This window comes from Zea mays, chromosome 4 (genome assembly GCF_902167145.1).
Source record: "Zea mays cultivar B73 chromosome 4, Zm-B73-REFERENCE-NAM-5.0, whole genome shotgun sequence".
Lineage (NCBI taxonomy): Eukaryota > Viridiplantae > Streptophyta > Magnoliopsida > Poales > Poaceae > Zea > Zea mays.
The window spans coordinates 36,606,805-36,624,102 of NC_050099.1; positions in this window are offsets into that span (position 1 = coordinate 36,606,805).

Here is a 17,298-nt window from a genome sequence, read left to right on the forward strand (position 1 = left end):
GTCCCCTTGCAAAAAAGTGCGACGAAAGCCTCCAAGCGAGTGCTGACACTCCCTTCGAGGCTCGGGGGCTACTGTCGGGGACCATAATTAGGGGTACCCTCAAGACGCCTAATTCTCAGCTGGTAACCCCCATCAGCATAAAGCTGCAAAGGCCTGATGGGTACGATTAAGTCAGGGATCAGTCCACACGAGTGACTCGATCACGCTTCACCCGAGCCTAGCCTCGGCCAAGGGCAGCCGACCTCGAGAGACTTCCGTCTCGCCCGAGGCCCCCTTTTTATGGCGGACACATCACCGGCTCGCCCGAGGCCTTGGCTTCGCTCAGAAGCAACCTTGACTAAATCGCCGCACCGACTGACCAAATTGCAGGGGCATTTAACGCAAAGGTGGCCTGACACCTTTATCCTGACACGCGCCCCCGGCAGAGCCGAAGTGACCGTCGTCACTCCACCGCTCCACTGGCCAGTCTGACAGAAGGACAGCGCCGCCTGCGCCACTCCGACCGCAGTGCCACTCGACAGAGTGAGTCTGACAGGCAGTCAGGCCTTGCCAAAGGCGCCACAGCGAACTCCGCCCCGCCCGACCCCAGGGCTCGGACTCGGGCTAAGACCCGGAAGACGGCGAACTCCGCTCCGCCCGACCCCAGGGCTCGGACTCGGGCTAAGACCCGGAAGACGGCGAACTCCGCTCCGCCCGACCCCAGGGCTCGGACTCGGGCTAAGACCCGGAAGACGGCGAACTCCACTCCGCCCGACCCCAGGGCTCGGACTCGGGCTAAGACCCGGAAGACGGCGAACTCCGCTCCGCCCGACCCCAGGGCTCGGACTCGGGCTAAGACCCGGAAGACGGCGAACTCCGCTCCGCCCGACCCCAGGGCTCGGACTCGGGCTAAGACCCGGAAGACGACGAAACTCCGCCTCGCCCGACCCCAGGGCTCGGACTCCGCCCTGGCCTCGGCCGAACGACTTCCGCCTCGCCCGACCCCATGGCTCGGGCTCGGCCAGGGCAACGGAAGGCAGACTCAACCTCGGCTTCGGAGGAACCCCCACGTTGCCCTGCCTAGGGCACAGACCGCCACGTCAACAGGAAGCGCCATCATCATCCTACCCCGAATCGACTTGGGTCACGGAGAACAAGACCGGCGTCCCATCCGGCCAGCTCCGCCGGAGGGGCAATGATGGCGCTCCACAAGCTCTGTGACGACGGCGGCCCCCAGCTCTCTTACGGAAGCAGGACGACGTCAGCAGGGACTCGACTGCTCCAACAGCTGTCCCTCCGCCAGGCTCCGCCGCACCTCCGACAGCCACGACATCACGCCAGCAGGGTGCCCAGATCTCTCCGGCTGCCACATTGGCATGTACCTAGGGCGCTAGCTCTCCCTCCGCTAGACACGTAGCACTCTGCTACACCCCCCATTGTACACCTGGATCCTCTCCTTACGACTATAAAAGGGAGGACCAGGTGTCGGTGTTTTGGGTCCGACCGCACACCCGGGGTTGCCCCTCAAGGTGTTTTCTAGGAGTAGGACGGTGTCGACGACTGTAGCAAAATGGTTCGTGCCGATCGCACGAGAGACAGTGGACAAGATTTACAGGTTCGGGCTGCTTAGAGATGCGTAACACCCTACGTCCTGATGAGAATTCGGCTGTGGTTACAAGAGGGCTCTCTGGGTTGAAGGCACAGAGAGTTTACGTGGGTGGCTAAGTAGGATAGGTCGATCGTTCTGAAGGGGTGCCCCCTAGGCCTTATATACTCGACCGTGGGGCAGTACACGTGGGTAAGATAACAACAAGTAGCTAAAAGATAGTGAACCTCTTGAGATTATCCCTACGTAACCCTCGCCGACTTATCCTCGCATGGCTTCGTTGCATGGAGACTCCAGCGCGGGAAAGTCGGATCTCTGTTGCAGCCATTCGCTCGACGCTGTGGGCCGTCCGGGTTTGCACCAATCCAGCCTCATGTCGTTCTGCTCTGCCGGTTGTTTCTCCCCAGGCCCACGAAAGAATGACCTTACGATTTATTGGGCCCTTGGGCCTTTCGTGAGGTCCTTTACTCTTTTAGTGGACCCGGGGGATATCTATCTCCCACAAGCCCCCGATCTTTGGGTTGATTTGGAGGTAATCAACTCAAAGATCCAAGGTCCAAAAATGACTCCCTGCTGTTTTCTCTTGCTCTGATCACTTGCTCGACCAAAGTTTAGTTTTGTGCCTGTGCCTTAGAAATCAGCATTTTGGATTGTAAGATTCTGGACTTCATTGGGTGCACCGGAGGTGCACCCAATGGGTGTAGCCCCCGACCTTTGAGTAGATTTTAGAAGATAATCTACTCAAAGGTCTTCTCCAAAGATTATCTCCATTCGCGCTCCTGCATCTCAGTTGAGGATTGATCTTTCCAATCTTGTTCCACGCCTTAGAGGTCGGCACTATATTGATTTAGAATGATAATTCATGGGGTGCACCGAAGGTGCACCCAATGGGTGTAGCCCCCGACCTTCAAGTGGATTTTTGAGGATAATCCACTCGAAGGTCTTCCTTCTGTGTCCTTTTGCTGAAAATTATCCTTTCTGCTTGTAAAAAATTGGCATGATGTCATCCGCGCTATGTCATCAATATTATGCTTCAGAGGTCAGCATGTATTTTGTCTTTTGCAGCCGAGTTCGCAATCCATCCATATCTCGCTAGGTAGTGTAATTTATTTGCTCTGTGACTGATTGGACATTTGATGGACGTTCTCTGTCTAGTTTTCAAGTCATTTCTGTCGACCATATTTTGCACTCTACTGGCTATATTTGGCTTCCCTCTAACTCTTGTTGATATCTCATTTTTGTCTTGAGGTATTTACTGCATGCCCTGTACGGATGTGACCGTTTTGAAAAATATACTGATAATTCCTGGGCGTCCCCCCCCAATGGGTGTGGGCAAGGGACGGCTTGGTACGCTGAGTGTTTTAGCCAGTTGCCTCTGAGTAGTAATGCGATGGGACGGCTAGTGTAATCATATCCTTTGCGCTGTTGACTGGAGACCCAATGGGTGTAGTGTTGCATGAAACGGCGTCCGCCGTCTGACGTGTCTTCAGATGGGTGGAAGTGCTTATTGAATGCCTTGCGACTGTTCAGTGACCGCGGTTAGAAGTGAGCGGTTGCCTTTCCCTTCTATAAATAACCCCTTTGCTTCTCTGGTTTCTCCATATCTCTTCGCTGCTCCTTACTGCCTTCTTTTCCTCCCTTCTGTCTGCTTCCACCATGGGCAAGGGCACCAAACGCAAGCGCGAGCCGACTCCTCCGTCGGATGATTTCGGTGACTCGGAATACTCGGAGGAGGAGTTCTCCTCCGAGTCCGAGGGATCTCCGGCTCCCGTCTCTCCCCCGGCGTCGTCTGATGATTCAGACGATTCCCAGGGGATTGCCGCGGAGGTCTGGTCGTACATCCGGGTCGTCGAGCGCTCCGGGCTCGAAGGCTCGAATGAGTCGGAGTACTCCTCGGATGAGGAGGACTCGGACGGCGGCGACGAGGGTGAAGGCGACGACGACGATGACGATGACGACGACGACGGCGACGGCGACGGCAGCGGCAGTGGCAGGGGCGGCGGCGACGGCAGCAGGGACAGCACCAAGGGTGGCAGCAGCAAGGGCAGCACCAAGGGCGGCGGCAGCGGCAGGGGCAGGGCCAGTGGCTAGACGCCACTGGTCTTCTTAGATGTTAGTATAGTTTAGTATAGTTAGAATAATGTAGTAGTAATTAGTGTAGTTTAGTAGTAGTTATAATGTAGAGTAGAAGTAGGGAAGTACCAACTCGTGAAGAGTTGGTTTGTAAACTCGTTAACTTCCCTTTTAATGAAGAACTATCGTTGATCCTCCCTTTTTGATGACTTGTCGTTGCTTTTCCTGAATGTTGAACCGATTCTTTTAATGTAGTAGAAACAACGCCGAGCGATGTGTAGGTTATCATCAGCGTTTTAGAAGTAACACCAGGCAATCGAACACAAGATCCGCGTTTTAGAGGCAATGCCGAATGATAGAAGGTCGGCATCGGCATTTTAGAAGTAATGCCGAGCGACAGAATACAGGGTCGGCGTTTTAGAAACAATACCGAGTGATTGAAGGTCGGCATCGGCATTTTAGAAGTAATGCCGAGCGATTGAACATGTGGTCGGCGTTTTAGAGGCAACGCCGAGTGATTGAAGGTCGGCATCGGCATTTTAGAAGTAATGCCGAGCGATTGAACACGTGGTCGGCGTTTTAGAAGCAACGCCGAGTGATTGAAGGTCGGCATCGGCATTTTAGAAGTAATGCCGAGCGATTGAACACGCGGTCGGCGTTTTAGAGGCAACGCCGAGTGAGTGAAGGTCGGCATCGGCATTTTAGAAGTAATGCCGAGCGATTGAACACGTGGTCGGCGTTTTAGAGGCAACGCCGAGTGATTGAAGGTCGGCATCGGCATTTTAGAAGTAATGCCGAGCGATTGAACACGTGGTCGGCGTTTTAGAGGCAACGCCGAGTGATTGAAGGTCGGCATCGGCATTTTAGAAGTAATGCCGAGCGATTGAACACGTGGTCGGCGTTTTAGAGGCAACGCCGAGTGATTGAAGGTCGGCATCGGCATTTTAGAAGTAATGCCGAGCGATTGAACACGCGGTCGGCGTTTTAGAGGTGACGCCGAATGATAGCCAGTTTTACAAGTTATTTTGAGGAAAATAACCGAGTGATGAGGTGGCACGTCGGCTCTCTTGAAAATAACTGTCAGATATCCACGTGGCATGCTGGAATTTCGGAGATGACCGCCGGGTGATGACTGGGCACTTTTTAAAAGGGTATCTGGCTCAAGAATATCCCTTTAAGAGTCGCGCTTTTAGCCGCCTTTGCTTTCCGTGCCCTAGTTCTTGCATTTCCGCATCTGAATCTTCGCTGCCACTCGCCTCCTACTCTGTTTCGCCAGTGAGAAGCAAGATGGCGCCCAAGAGGAAAACTGCGAGCTCGTCTGCTGCGGTGATCCCCCCAATCGACCCCAACAGTCAGTTACCTTTCGCAGGTAACCACATGTCTGTTATTTCCGAAGATGAGCTTCTCCATCTTGTCTCCATCGGGGTTCTCCCTCCGCGGGAACTCTGTTCTTGGCGAGTTTGCCACGGGACTACTGTCCCAACCGAAGATACCCACGAATCAGTAGTTTACGCTCCTTTCCTTCTCCGCGGCCTCGGCCTTCCAATCTCTCCTTTTTTCCGTGGCCTTCTTGACTTTTATCATATCAACTTGACCCATTTGAACCCTAATTCTATTCTCCAAATCTCCATCTTCGTCCACCTATGCGAAGCCTACCTCGGTGTGCTGCCGCATTTTGGTTTGTGGAAGTATCTGTACCATTGTCGCCCTGGGATGGCCGGGGGGCAACATCAGCTGGTTGGAGGTGCTAGTTTGGAAATGCGCCGTGGACGGAAGACCGAGTATCTCGAGATACCCCTCAAGGACAACATTAAAGGTTGGCGTCTGGAGTGGTTTATAATTGATAATTATGGAAATTCTCTCCCTCCCCGCTCAGGAAGACAGCCAGACGTTCGTACTCTGAGTTGGACTGAGTCTCCCACGGATCAAGAAGTGGCCGAGGCAAGCGTGTTGCTTACTGAAGTCGGATTACTGAAAGAGAGAGGTCTGACTGCCGAAGCTGTGGTCACAGATTTCGTTTTCAAAAACATTCAGCCGCTGAAAGACAGGGCCTATCCGGCATATCTTTACCGAGGGCTGGCCGACTCAACCCGAGTTACCAATAGGAGAATTCCTTCTGTTGATTTGGTAAGCCGACTTGAAATGATCCTCAGAGGTAAAGTTTCGAATGTTGGTGCTCCAGTGGCATACTCGGCTTGGAACCTGCCTCCTCCCAAAGATTTCACCCTTTTTGTGTCAAATCCGCCTGTGACTGACAGCAATTTGGGCCTTAGAGTGCGACCCTCTGCTGAGGAAGTCAATTCTTTGGTTGCTTCGCTCGGGGCGATTCCTGATGATGAACGGCAGGTTTATTTTGAAGTGCCTCTGAATCCCAGTGATGCTGACATAAATGATATGCTTGATCTATTAGCTGAGGATTCGTCCGATGCTGCTCCTGTTGGTACCTTGGCAGTGGTGCCCCTTCCAGAGGTTGATACAACTTTGGATGCCTCAAAAACTGTCAGCACTCGTCCGAGGCGCCCTAGCCGAGCTAGTCGTCCCGAGCCTTCTGCTGATGAGCAAAAGAAAAAGAGAAGACGCCTCCGGCGAGTATCCAGTTTTGATGAGGACGCCGGCATTTTAGCTCCTGCTGCTGAAGAAGTGCCTGTTATCGGTCTTACTGATACTGATCCCAATGGGTGTGTCCAAACTGTCGTTGATCCCAATGGGTGTGCTGCTTGTGTTGCCGCTGTAGAGGATGAAGAGGAAGAAGATGAAATTCCTTTAACTCGGAAAAACAGTCAGCAATTCATTGCTAGCGGTGGAAGTAGTGGAGTTCCTTCTCCTGCTTTGTCTGCCCTTATTGGCTTGCAAGAGCTGTCCATGGCCGACTTTGATAAAACTCTAGAGGATATGGTCCCAGAAGACTTGCTATCGGAGCCTGCAGATGCTGAGGCGACAGAAACTTGTGCAGCCGTGCCAGATGCTGGGTTGAGGTCATCCCGTGCCTCGTCGACCTTAGAGCATGATCTCGAGGGTCGGGATGCTGACCTGGATCGTTCTGATCCCATGGAAGTAGCTGAAGGTTCGTCAACCTTAGAGGTGGTCACGGCAGAGAGCCTGGGTCCCAGGAATGGCGCTGATATATGCCCAGCCCCCGAGGATGTCGTCGGGAGTGACTTAGCTCGGGTGAAGAGTGTAGGCCACTGCCCAGCCCCCGAGGGTGTTGCCGGGGATGATCCGGCTCAGGTGGGCAGCGCCGACTGTGACCCAGCCCCCGAGGGTGCCCGAGCAGGGTCTCCTTCCTGCACTTCTATGGACGTTCACGCGGGTTCACCTCCACACTCTGGTGGCATGGTGGTGGCTCAAACTCCAGATCAGGGGGTCGCTTTAGAGGGCAGCATCCCCACTGGTCTGGCGTTAGGCTCTGCTGAATGTACTGAGCTCGTTCCTGCTGGTCTACTGCAAACTGCTTCGGGTGGTGGTCTGACACCTGATTATCAGCTGATTTCTCCTGACTTGGGGATCCCTTCGTTCTTTTCCAACCTCCAGGTGTTGTGCTGTGCTTTTAGTTTGATCTTTATGTTGCATGAATTGCTGTCATTATGCTCATCTGTTCTTCTCATCAGGCTTTGGTGAATGGATTGGCCAGTCAACTGAAATCACAGGGTGCTTCCACCCCAGAAGTGGCTTCATCTCTCGAGCGTTGGAATCCAGTGTTGCTTCATCGTCGTGTATCCGAGTTGGAGGCAACTAATGCTGGTTAGTGCCCTTTCTTCTTCTTCCTTACCCTTGCTCGTGGATTGTTTTACCTTCTGACCTCACTTCATTTGATTATTTCTTGATAGGAATGACTCGGCAGATCGCAGTCCTTGAGGAAAGACATTCTCGAGATCAAGCTGAAATGGCTCAACGGTGTGCTGACTTCGAGGATAAGTATCTTCAGAGCCAGACTGAACTGAATCAGGTTTCTGCTGCTTTGGATGATGCCAACGCTCTGAGTTCTTCTCTTCATGCTCGGCTTGACTCCGAAAAGGTAACTTACGAAACCATGCTTCGCCTTATTACATGCTTGGATTCTTGAATGAGTTGGTTTTTGCTTGTAGGAAGAAAAACGCATCCTTGCCGCTTCTCGCGACAATCTGGACAGATTGTATCGAGATGCTAGCAACTCGCTAACCATCTTGGAGAGGAGCCACCGCTTTACAATGGAGGAACTGGACAATCAGCGTTGTAGGCTACAAGAATCTGTGGACGAAGTGACCCGCCTTAAGCAATTGATATCTGCGAAGGATGCCACCATCAAGGAACTCCGAGCTTCCAAGAAAACCATTGCCCAGGAGTTAGAAACTGCTCAGCTGGCCGCTAAAACCGCCGAAGAGACCGCTGCTACTCTCAAAGCCCAACGCGATAAAGCCATGGACAAGGCTATTCGAGCGGGACGAATCTTGATGAGGAGACCCGGAGTGGTAGTTCCTGAAGATATAAAGGCCAACGTGCATGCCGCCCCCGATTCTTCGAATCATCCTTCTTCATCGGTCGTTCCTGAGAAAGATATTGGAAAATAGAGAAACACTTTGCGTGCCATGAGCACGCGGTTAGTATGAGCAAGTATTCATTTAGAGGACATCAGCTTATCATTCGAATGTTATGATTTTTTTTCTTATCGTATCAGAATTTATTAGTTCGCAAGTTTGTGGTAATGCTGCACGATAATTATGAAGTTTGTTTGTGGGATATGAAAGTCATCCCCTGAATTGCATAAGCGTGAGTATATTATTCCGGCTTAAACCATCAAATGACTTTAGCCAATAACTCCTGTTAGTAGGGCATAGTGGTCGCCCTGGGTTTAAGTAGACGTGAGCATGTTGCACCGGCTTAAGTCGTCGCCGACTTAAGTCGATTGCTCCGTTTGTAGGGCATAGTGGTCACCCCGAGTTAAGTAAGCGTGAGCATGTTGCACCGCCTTAAGTCGTCGCCGACTTAAGTCGATTGCTCCGTTCGTAGGGCATAGTGGTCACCCCGAGTTAAGTAAGCGTGAGCATGTTGCACCGCCTTAAGTCGTCGCCGACTTAAGTCGATTGCTCCGTTCGTAGGGCATAGTGGTCACCCCAAGTTAAGTAAGCGTGAGCATGTTGCACCGCCTTAAGTCGTTGCCGACTGAAGTCGATTGCTCCGTTTGTAGGGCATAGTGGTCACCCCAAGTTAAGTAAGAGTGCAAGTCGATCATAAACGAACCAAGTATCTTTGAAATCTATCTTTATTGATGACATATTTCCACTTTACAGAGTACATGGTTGCCCCGGCTGTTTTGAAATACAGCTAGGGGTAAAACTTTCTGAGGTGCTCTATGTTCCAAGAGTTACCAACTTCTGTGCCATCCATCTGGGTGAGGCGATACGATCCGGGCCGAGTAACTTCTGCTATTATGAAAGGCCCTTCCCATAAGGGTGATAACTTGTGCCGCCCCTCCCCCGTTAGAGTTCGGCGGAGGACGAGGTCTCCTATCGAAAAGAAACGTTGTCGTACAGCCTTGTCATGATAACGCCTTAGAGTTTGCTGGTACCGTGCTGATTGGATTACTGCATTCAGTCGTTCTTCCTCAAGTATATCAATATCCTCCAGCCTGGTGGCCTCGGCTTCTGCTATGCTTTCGAAGATCAATCTTGGCGCCCCAAACTTGAGATCGGCAGGTAGTACTGCCTCCGACCCATAGACCATGAAAAAAGGAGTATTTCCATGTAGAGCTCGGCTGGGTTGGGTTCTCAGGCTCCAAACAACATAAGGCAGCTCTCTTATCCATTTTCCAGCGAATTTTTCATTCTTATCGAAGACCCTTTTCCTGAGTGCCTCTAATATCATTCCATTAGCCCGCTCAACCTGCCCGTTGGCTCTTGGATGTGCTACGGATGCATACTTGATCTGAATGCTCTTTTGCTCGCAGAAGTCAAAGAATTCTGAGCTGGTGAAGTTGGATCCCAAGTCAGTGATAATACTGTTTGGTATCCCGAATCTAAATATTATGCTTTGTATGAATTCCACGGCTTTAGCAGAGGTTAAAGAAGCAATAGGCTGAAACTCTATCCATTTAGTGAATTTGTCAATTGCCACCAACACATGGGTATATCCTCCTTGAGCTTTCTTGAAAGGTCCAATCATATCCAGTCCCCAGCATGCGAAAGGCCAAGTTACTGGTATGGTCTGCAGCTGCTGCGCTGGCATGTGCTGTTGCTTCGACAGGTATTGGCAAGCTTCGCATCTCTGAACTAACTCGGCTGCATCGTTCTTCGCCGTCGGCCAATAGAATCCTGACCTGAAAACTTTCCCGACTAGTGTTCTGGATGCTGCGTGTACTCCACACTGCCCTGCATGAACTTCCTCCAGAAGTTGCTTCCCGGTGGACGGGAGAATGCATTTCATGAGGACGCCTGATGCGCCCCTCCTGTATAATACCTCCCCAATGAGGGTATAGTGAGCCGATTGTCTGGCAATACGCTCTGCCGAGTTCTTGTCATCTGGTTCTTCCTCATTCTTTATATACTTAATAATCGGCCGTCTCCAGTCATCAGAGTCTGACTCGGGTTGATCTACGATGTTGCACTCTTCTGTTTGATCTATTGGGATACTCGGCCGTAGGATTTCTTGCACGAAGACTCCGGGTGGGACCTGAGTTCGACCGGACCCGAGTTTGGATAATATATCGGCTGCCGTGTTCCGATCTCTTTCTACATGGTGAAATTCCAGACCCTCGAATTTATCTTCCAGCTTTCGGACGGCAGTGCAATATTTTCCCATTGAATCACTTGAACAATCCCATTCTTTGTTTATCTGGCTGATGACTACCAGAGAATCTCCATATACCATTAACCTCTTGACGCCCAGTGATATGGCGATGTTTAATCCGTGTATCAAGGCTTCATACTCGGCTGCATTGTTTGAGGCTAGGAATAGCAACTGGAGAGCATACTTGAGGTGTTCGCCTCCCGGTGCAGTGAAGAGAATCCCTGCTCCTGCTCCCTGCAGCTTCAGCGAGCCATCAAAATACATTCGCCATACTTCTGTTGTCTCTGGATTGTCTGGAACTTGCTGTTCTGTCCACTCTGATACGAAATCGACCAGTGCCTGAGTTTTGATGGCAGTGCGAGGTCGGAACTCGATATCGTGAGATCCCAACTCGCAAGCCCACTTGGCTATTCGGCCAATGGCTTCCTTGTTGTGAAGAATATCTCCTATTGGAAAACCAGTAACCACTATGACTTTGTGGTCGTCAAAGTAGTGACGCAGCTTGCGGGCAGTTAGAAGTACTGCATATAATAGCTTCTGAACCTGAGGATATTTTTTCTTCGAGGGACCTAGAACTTCACTGATGAAGTAAACAGGATGTTGTACCGGGTAGGCATGCCCTTCTTCCACTCGCTCGACTACCAACGCAGTGCTTACCACGTGAGTCGTGCAAGAGATATACAACAGCAAATCTTCAGCCGGTTGAGTCGGCGTAGCTCGCCGGGGCGGTTTCAATACTGGTGGTGTTGTCAAGAATTTCTTCAGTGCATCTAAAGCTTCTTGTGCCTCTGAAGTCCACTGAAACTTGTCCACCTTCTTGAGTAGTTTGTAAAATGGTAAACCTTTCTCTCCCAGTCTGGATATAAATCTGCTCAGAGCTGCCATACATCCAGTGAGTCGCTGAACCTTCTTTTGTGACCGAGGAGCTTCCATTTTCATGATAGCTTCAATTTTTTCTGGATTAGCCTCAATTCCCCGGTGGCTGACAATAAATCCGAGCAGCTTTCCTGCTGGTACCCCGAAAACACATTTTTCAGGATTGAGCTTCCATCTATATCTCCTCAGGCTGTTGAAAACCAGCTGTAAATCTTCGATGAAGTTTTCCGAATTCTCTGTTTTGATCACCACGTCATCAACGTAAGCCTCCACACGCTTGCCCCAGTGATCGGCTAGGCATGTTTGAATGGCTCTCTGATAAGTCGCTCCAGCGTTTTTGAGGCCGAACGGCATGGAGGTATAACAGAAAGCACCAAACGGGGTGGTGAACGCCGTTTTTTCCTCGTCTTCTTTTGCCAAACTGATCTGATGATACCCGGAATAGCAATCTAAGAAAGACAGCACAGAACATCCAGCGGTGGAATCCACTACTTGATCTATCCTCGGGAGCCCGAAGGGATCCTTCGGACAGTGTTTGTTGAGATCAGTGTAGTCGACGCACATGCGCCAATCCACTTTATTCTTTTTGAGTACAAGAACAGGGTTGGCTAACCACTCGGGATGTAATACTTCTCTAATAAATCCAGCCGCGACCAGACGAGCTAACTCGGCACGAATGGCTTCTCTCTTGTCGGGCGTGAAACGACGTAGCTTTTGTCGAATCGGCCTCGCCTGGGGGTAGACTTTCAGTTTGTGCTCGGCCAGTTCTCTTGGGACTCCCGGCATATCCACAGGTTGCCACGCGAATACATCCCGGTTATCTTGCAGAAACTGGACGAGCGCGCTTTCCTATTTGTCGTTCAAACTGGAGCTGATGACAGCCGTCTTGCGCTCGTCAGCGAACCCCAGGTTGATTCTTTTGGTTTCTTCAGTCGGCCGCATAGAGGTCGCGGCCTGAGTTTCATTCGCCGGTACCGTGAGGCCTTCCTCAGGCTTAGAGTTCGCCGATGTAGAAGGAACCGCTGACGGCTTGGTGGTGAGGGCTGCCTGAATGGCCACTCGGAAACACTCTGCGGCACCTTGGAAGTCGGCACGCACAGTTATGATTCCTCGTGGTCCCGGCATCTTCAGTATCATGTATGTATAGTGTGGAATGGCCATGAATTTGGCCAGTCCCGGCCTCCCGATGATGGCGTTGTACCCGCAGTCGAAGTTCGCCACCTCGAACCTCAGGAACTCGGTTCTGTAGTTCTCCGGAGTTCCGGAGGTGACCGGCATGTAGATGTGGCCCAGCGGGTATTCCCCTTCCGTCGGCACGATGCCGAAGAAAGGAGTGTCCGACTCGTGGAGCTCTTTGAGGTGAACTCCCAAGCCTTGGAGTGTACGGGGGAAGGTGACGTTAATGCTGCTCCCCCCGTCCACTAGCACCTTCTTTACCCGGCTCTCTCGGATCACCGGATCGACGAGGAGCGGGTATTTGCCTGGATGGTCGAAGTTGAGCCACTGATCCTCCCGAGTGAAAGTGATCGGGTGCTCCGACCACCGGTACGGGGCGGGAGGACCGGTGGTCGCCACCAGTATCTGGCGGTCGTTGAGCTTTTGTTGTCTTTTGTTCTCCTGCGACCCATGTCCGCCGAAGATGACGTTGACCTCCCTGTCAACGCGCGGGAAAGCTCCTCCTCCCCCCTCCTCCTGCCGATGGGGCTGTCGTGGTTCATCTGGTCCTCCCCTCGGCGGAGGAGGCGGTAAAGGTTGGAAGGGTCGGCCGTGCCCGACGGAGTGCTTGAAGTCGTGGCAGTTTCGAAGGGTGTGGCGCATGTCCTTGTGGTACGGGCACTGGGCGTCGAGGATGTCGTCCAGCATGCGCTCGCCTCTACGAGGTCCTCCTCGGACGCGAGTTGCGGGTGGTCCGGCGGCGTGTACTTCTTCTCGAGGCCTCTTCTCCCAGCGTTTGTCGGACGGCTGGTTCGCGTCACGTCGTGGCGCTGCCGGTGCAGGCTTTGCTCCTCCGATGAGATCCTGGGCTCGCTCGTCGGCGGTGATGTAGAGGTCGGCTTCTCGGAACAGCTCCTCGGAGGTAGTCGGCGCCTTTTGTAGTATGGCTCGGACGAAAACCGAATCATTGGACCCTCTGTAGAAGTCCTCGATCACGGCCACCTCCGTGACCTCGGGGATGCGGTTTCTCATGGTCTGGAACCTTTTAAGGTATGACCGGAGAGTCTCATCCCCCCGGCGCTTGATGGATTTGAGGTCCCATGGTTGCGCCGGCTTGTCGGAGAGGGACTAGAAGTTGGCGACGAAACGTCGACTGAAGTCTCCCCAGTCGTCGATGCAGTGTCGGGGTAGATGTCGCAGCCACTGCAGCGCATCTTGCCCAAGGACAATGGGCAGATATGCGGTCATGACGTCTTCAGATGCTCCGGCAGCTCGAGCGGCAGTGGTGTAGACGGCTAACCAACCCCCTGGATCCTGCTTAGGTTCATATTTGTCGACATTGGATACCTTGAAATTGGGAGGCCATTGGATGGCCCTAAGGCGCGGAGTAAGTGCAGACACTCCGCACGTGTCCTCCTGTCGTCAGGGATGTCGTCTGTCCCGGGGAGGGGAGTGGTGGTGGCGGTTCCTCGACCGTCCCCGGGTGGTACCGCCAGTTGAAGCTGTTGCCGACTCAGTCCTGGTGGCCTGGCTTTGAGTCGGGAAGCCATGATCTCGGTCATACTCCTCCCGACGGCGAATTTCATTCTCATGCCGCCGTTCGCGCGAAGCATTGATGGAGCTTCGCGCGTCTCGGCGACTGTTGATGGTGTGTCGCAAATCGTTCGGCGGGTGAGCGAGCGGTAGAAGATGGTTGGCCGCCTGAGTAAACAAGCGTCGGTATCCCTCGGCGTCGGGAGTCCGAGGAAGTCCGTCAGCTATCCGAGCTAGAACGCCTCCGACTTCGCTCGGCGTGTTCATAGCTCGAGCGAAGTCGGGGTTCAAGTTGCGCCCGAAGAGCGGATTCTCCCGGCGTTGCCTTGCATCTTGCTCGGCTTGCTCCTGAATCCGTCGGCGATCACGTCGTCGGGAGTTCCTTCGTTCCCTGAAGACGCGCTCTTCCGGAGTTTCTCCTACCTCCGAGACCTCGTCTCGCGAGACAGGTTGCTCCGGATCCCGCTCTCCGGCCGCGTGATGTCGTCGAACGTTCCTGCGTCGGTTCCTTCGTCGGCGGGATTCTCGCTGAGGCGGTTCTTCTCCAGGCGCGATCGGTTCATCGTCGGAGACGGCGAGCGACTCTGCTCTCCCGATGAAGAGGACGTCGGGGTAGAACGGTATTGCTGCCGCGGCGACTTTCTTTCCGTTCTCCTTTGAGGTCGGAGGAACGGGAAGAACGATTTGCCTCTCCCTGGTCTCCTTCTTTCTCACGACCCGTGTCCATTCTTTCGTCGGGGAAGTAGACAGCAGACTCCTCCGGGTCAGCGAGCTTCTAGCTCCAGTCTCTCCGGAGACGATCTTTTTCCGAAGAGCCGGAAGTAGCGTCTTTCCAGCATTTTCGGAGTTTGTTGGAGGAGACTTCTGTTCCGGCAGATCTGCGAGGCGGTGTAGAATTCCTTCTTTATCTGCTACGGACGAGATTGTCCCGAAGCAGAATACAGATCCGGGACGCACGGCGATTTTGCTGTGGAAGGTGACGGCCATTGAGCTAGCTTGGATCGTCGACACACCCCCTACCTGGCGCGCCAGCTGTCGGTGTTTTGGGTCCGACCGCACACCCGGGGTTGCCCCTCAAGGTGTTTTCTAGGAGTAGGACGGTGTCGACGACTGTAGCAAAATGGTTCGTGCCGATCGCACGAGAGACAGTGGACAAGATTTACAGGTTCGGGCCGCTTAGAGATGCGTAACACCCTACGTCCTGATGAGAATTCGGCTGTGGTTACAAGAGGGCTCTCTGGGTTGAAGGCACAGAGAGTTTACGTGGGTGGCTAAGTAGGATAGGTCGATCGTTCTGAAGGGGTGCCCCCTAGGCCTTATATACTCGACCGTGGGGCAGTACACGTGGGTAAGATAACAACAAGTAGCTAAAAGATAGTGAACCTCTTGAGATTATCCCTACGTAACCCTCGCCGACTTATCCTCGCATGGCTTCGTTGCATGGAGACTCCAGCGCGGGAAAGTCGGATCTCTGTTGCAGCCATTCGCTCGACGCTGTGGGCCGTCCGGGTTTGCACCAATCCAGCCTCATGTCGTTCTGCTCTGCCGGTTGTTTCTCCCCAGGCCCACGAAAGAATGACCTTACGATTTATTGGGCCCTTGGGCCTTTCGTGAGGTCCTTTACTCTTTTAGTGGACCCGGGGGATATCTATCTCCCACACCAGGGCCTTCTTAGAGGAGGTTGGCCGCGCGGGACCGAGGACGGGACAGGCGCTCTCTTGGGGCCGCTCGCTTCCCTCACCCGCGTGGACGCTTGTAACCCCCCTACTGCAAGCGCACCTGACCTGGGCGCGGGACGAACATGAAGGCCGCGGGACTTCCACCTCTCTCACGCTCGACTCCGGCCACCTCGCCTCTCCCCCCTTCGCGCTCGCCCACGCGCTCGACCCATCTGGGCTGGGGCACGCAGCACACTCACTCGTCGGCTTAGGGACCCCCCTGTCTCGAAACGCCGACACACATCAACCTTCTCATAATCTATACCAATATCTGAAAGTAATTTCTTTGACTGTTACAAATATTTGGACATCTTGTGATTCGCTGGAAGAACATCCTAATCAAATTCACTAGCTCTTTATAGAAATTGTTTGAAAACGCAAACATGGACGATTTTAAGCACTTCTTCTCATTTTTATGTTCCTTCCAAAAACATGCAATTATGCTGGTGTTGGGGGCTTTCGTCTGTCGAAGGTTCTCAAAAACACGATTAACCATTGGTTATCAACATGTTTCTCAAGTATTGCAGGAGCTTCGACTTTAGAACACCTTCGGTGCGGAACGATGGAGGGGCGACGAAGCTAGCTTCGTCATAACAACACATGAAGATGATGAAAGAAGGTGTCATCCTGAATGCTGAAGGCAAAAGACAATGTTGCCCTTGTTTTATTTGTAAATCACGTGTGTAATCCTTATGGGTATAAATGTAATTTCATACGAAGTTGTACGATTCCCTATAAATAAATGAACAGTGTCCTACATAAAGTACCTTTTGGAAGGATAGGATAATTGCTGTGTATAATCTTTTCTCTAGAACACCTTCGTTCTAATTCACTTTGTGAAGCCGAAGGTACGATTGTGAATTCATTATACGAAAGAGGGAAAATGTGATATTGATATATCTTAGATGAGTTATCATGTTTAAACTCCTTTACATCTTTACATATTTATTTATGCAACTAAGTCATGTTTCCTCAGTTAAATCTTAACATTTGTCTTCGAAGGTGTTATCCCGAAGGGATGACTGCTAGAGGACGAAGGTTGATTATCCTCTTAATACCATGTTACCTTGTTTTTTATTGTGCATAGTAATTGAGAACAAGTAATCAACAGCTGGCACACATCAACCTTCTCATAATCTATATCAATACCCGAAAGTAATTTCTTTGACTGTTATAAGTATTTGGACATCTTGTGATTCGCTGGAAGAACATCCTAATCAAATATACTAGCTCTTTATAGCAATTGTTTGAAAACGCAAACATGGATGATTTTAAGCACTTCTTCTCATTTTTATGTTCCTTCTAAAAACATGCAATGATGATGACACACATCAACATTCTCATAATCTATACCAATACCTGAAAGTAATTTCTTTGATTGTTACAAGTATTTGGACAACTTGTGATTCGCTAGAAGAACGTCCTAATATCAAAATCACTAGCTCTTTATAGTAATTGTTTGAAAACGCAAACATGGACTTAATAGACATATTTTGGATCTTAAAAGTAAGAATTGTAATTGTTGTGTGTTCATGCAATGGTTCTTATGAAGGTTTTAGAAGGTCAAAGAGTTTTTGAACATCTGGTTTAGGCGGG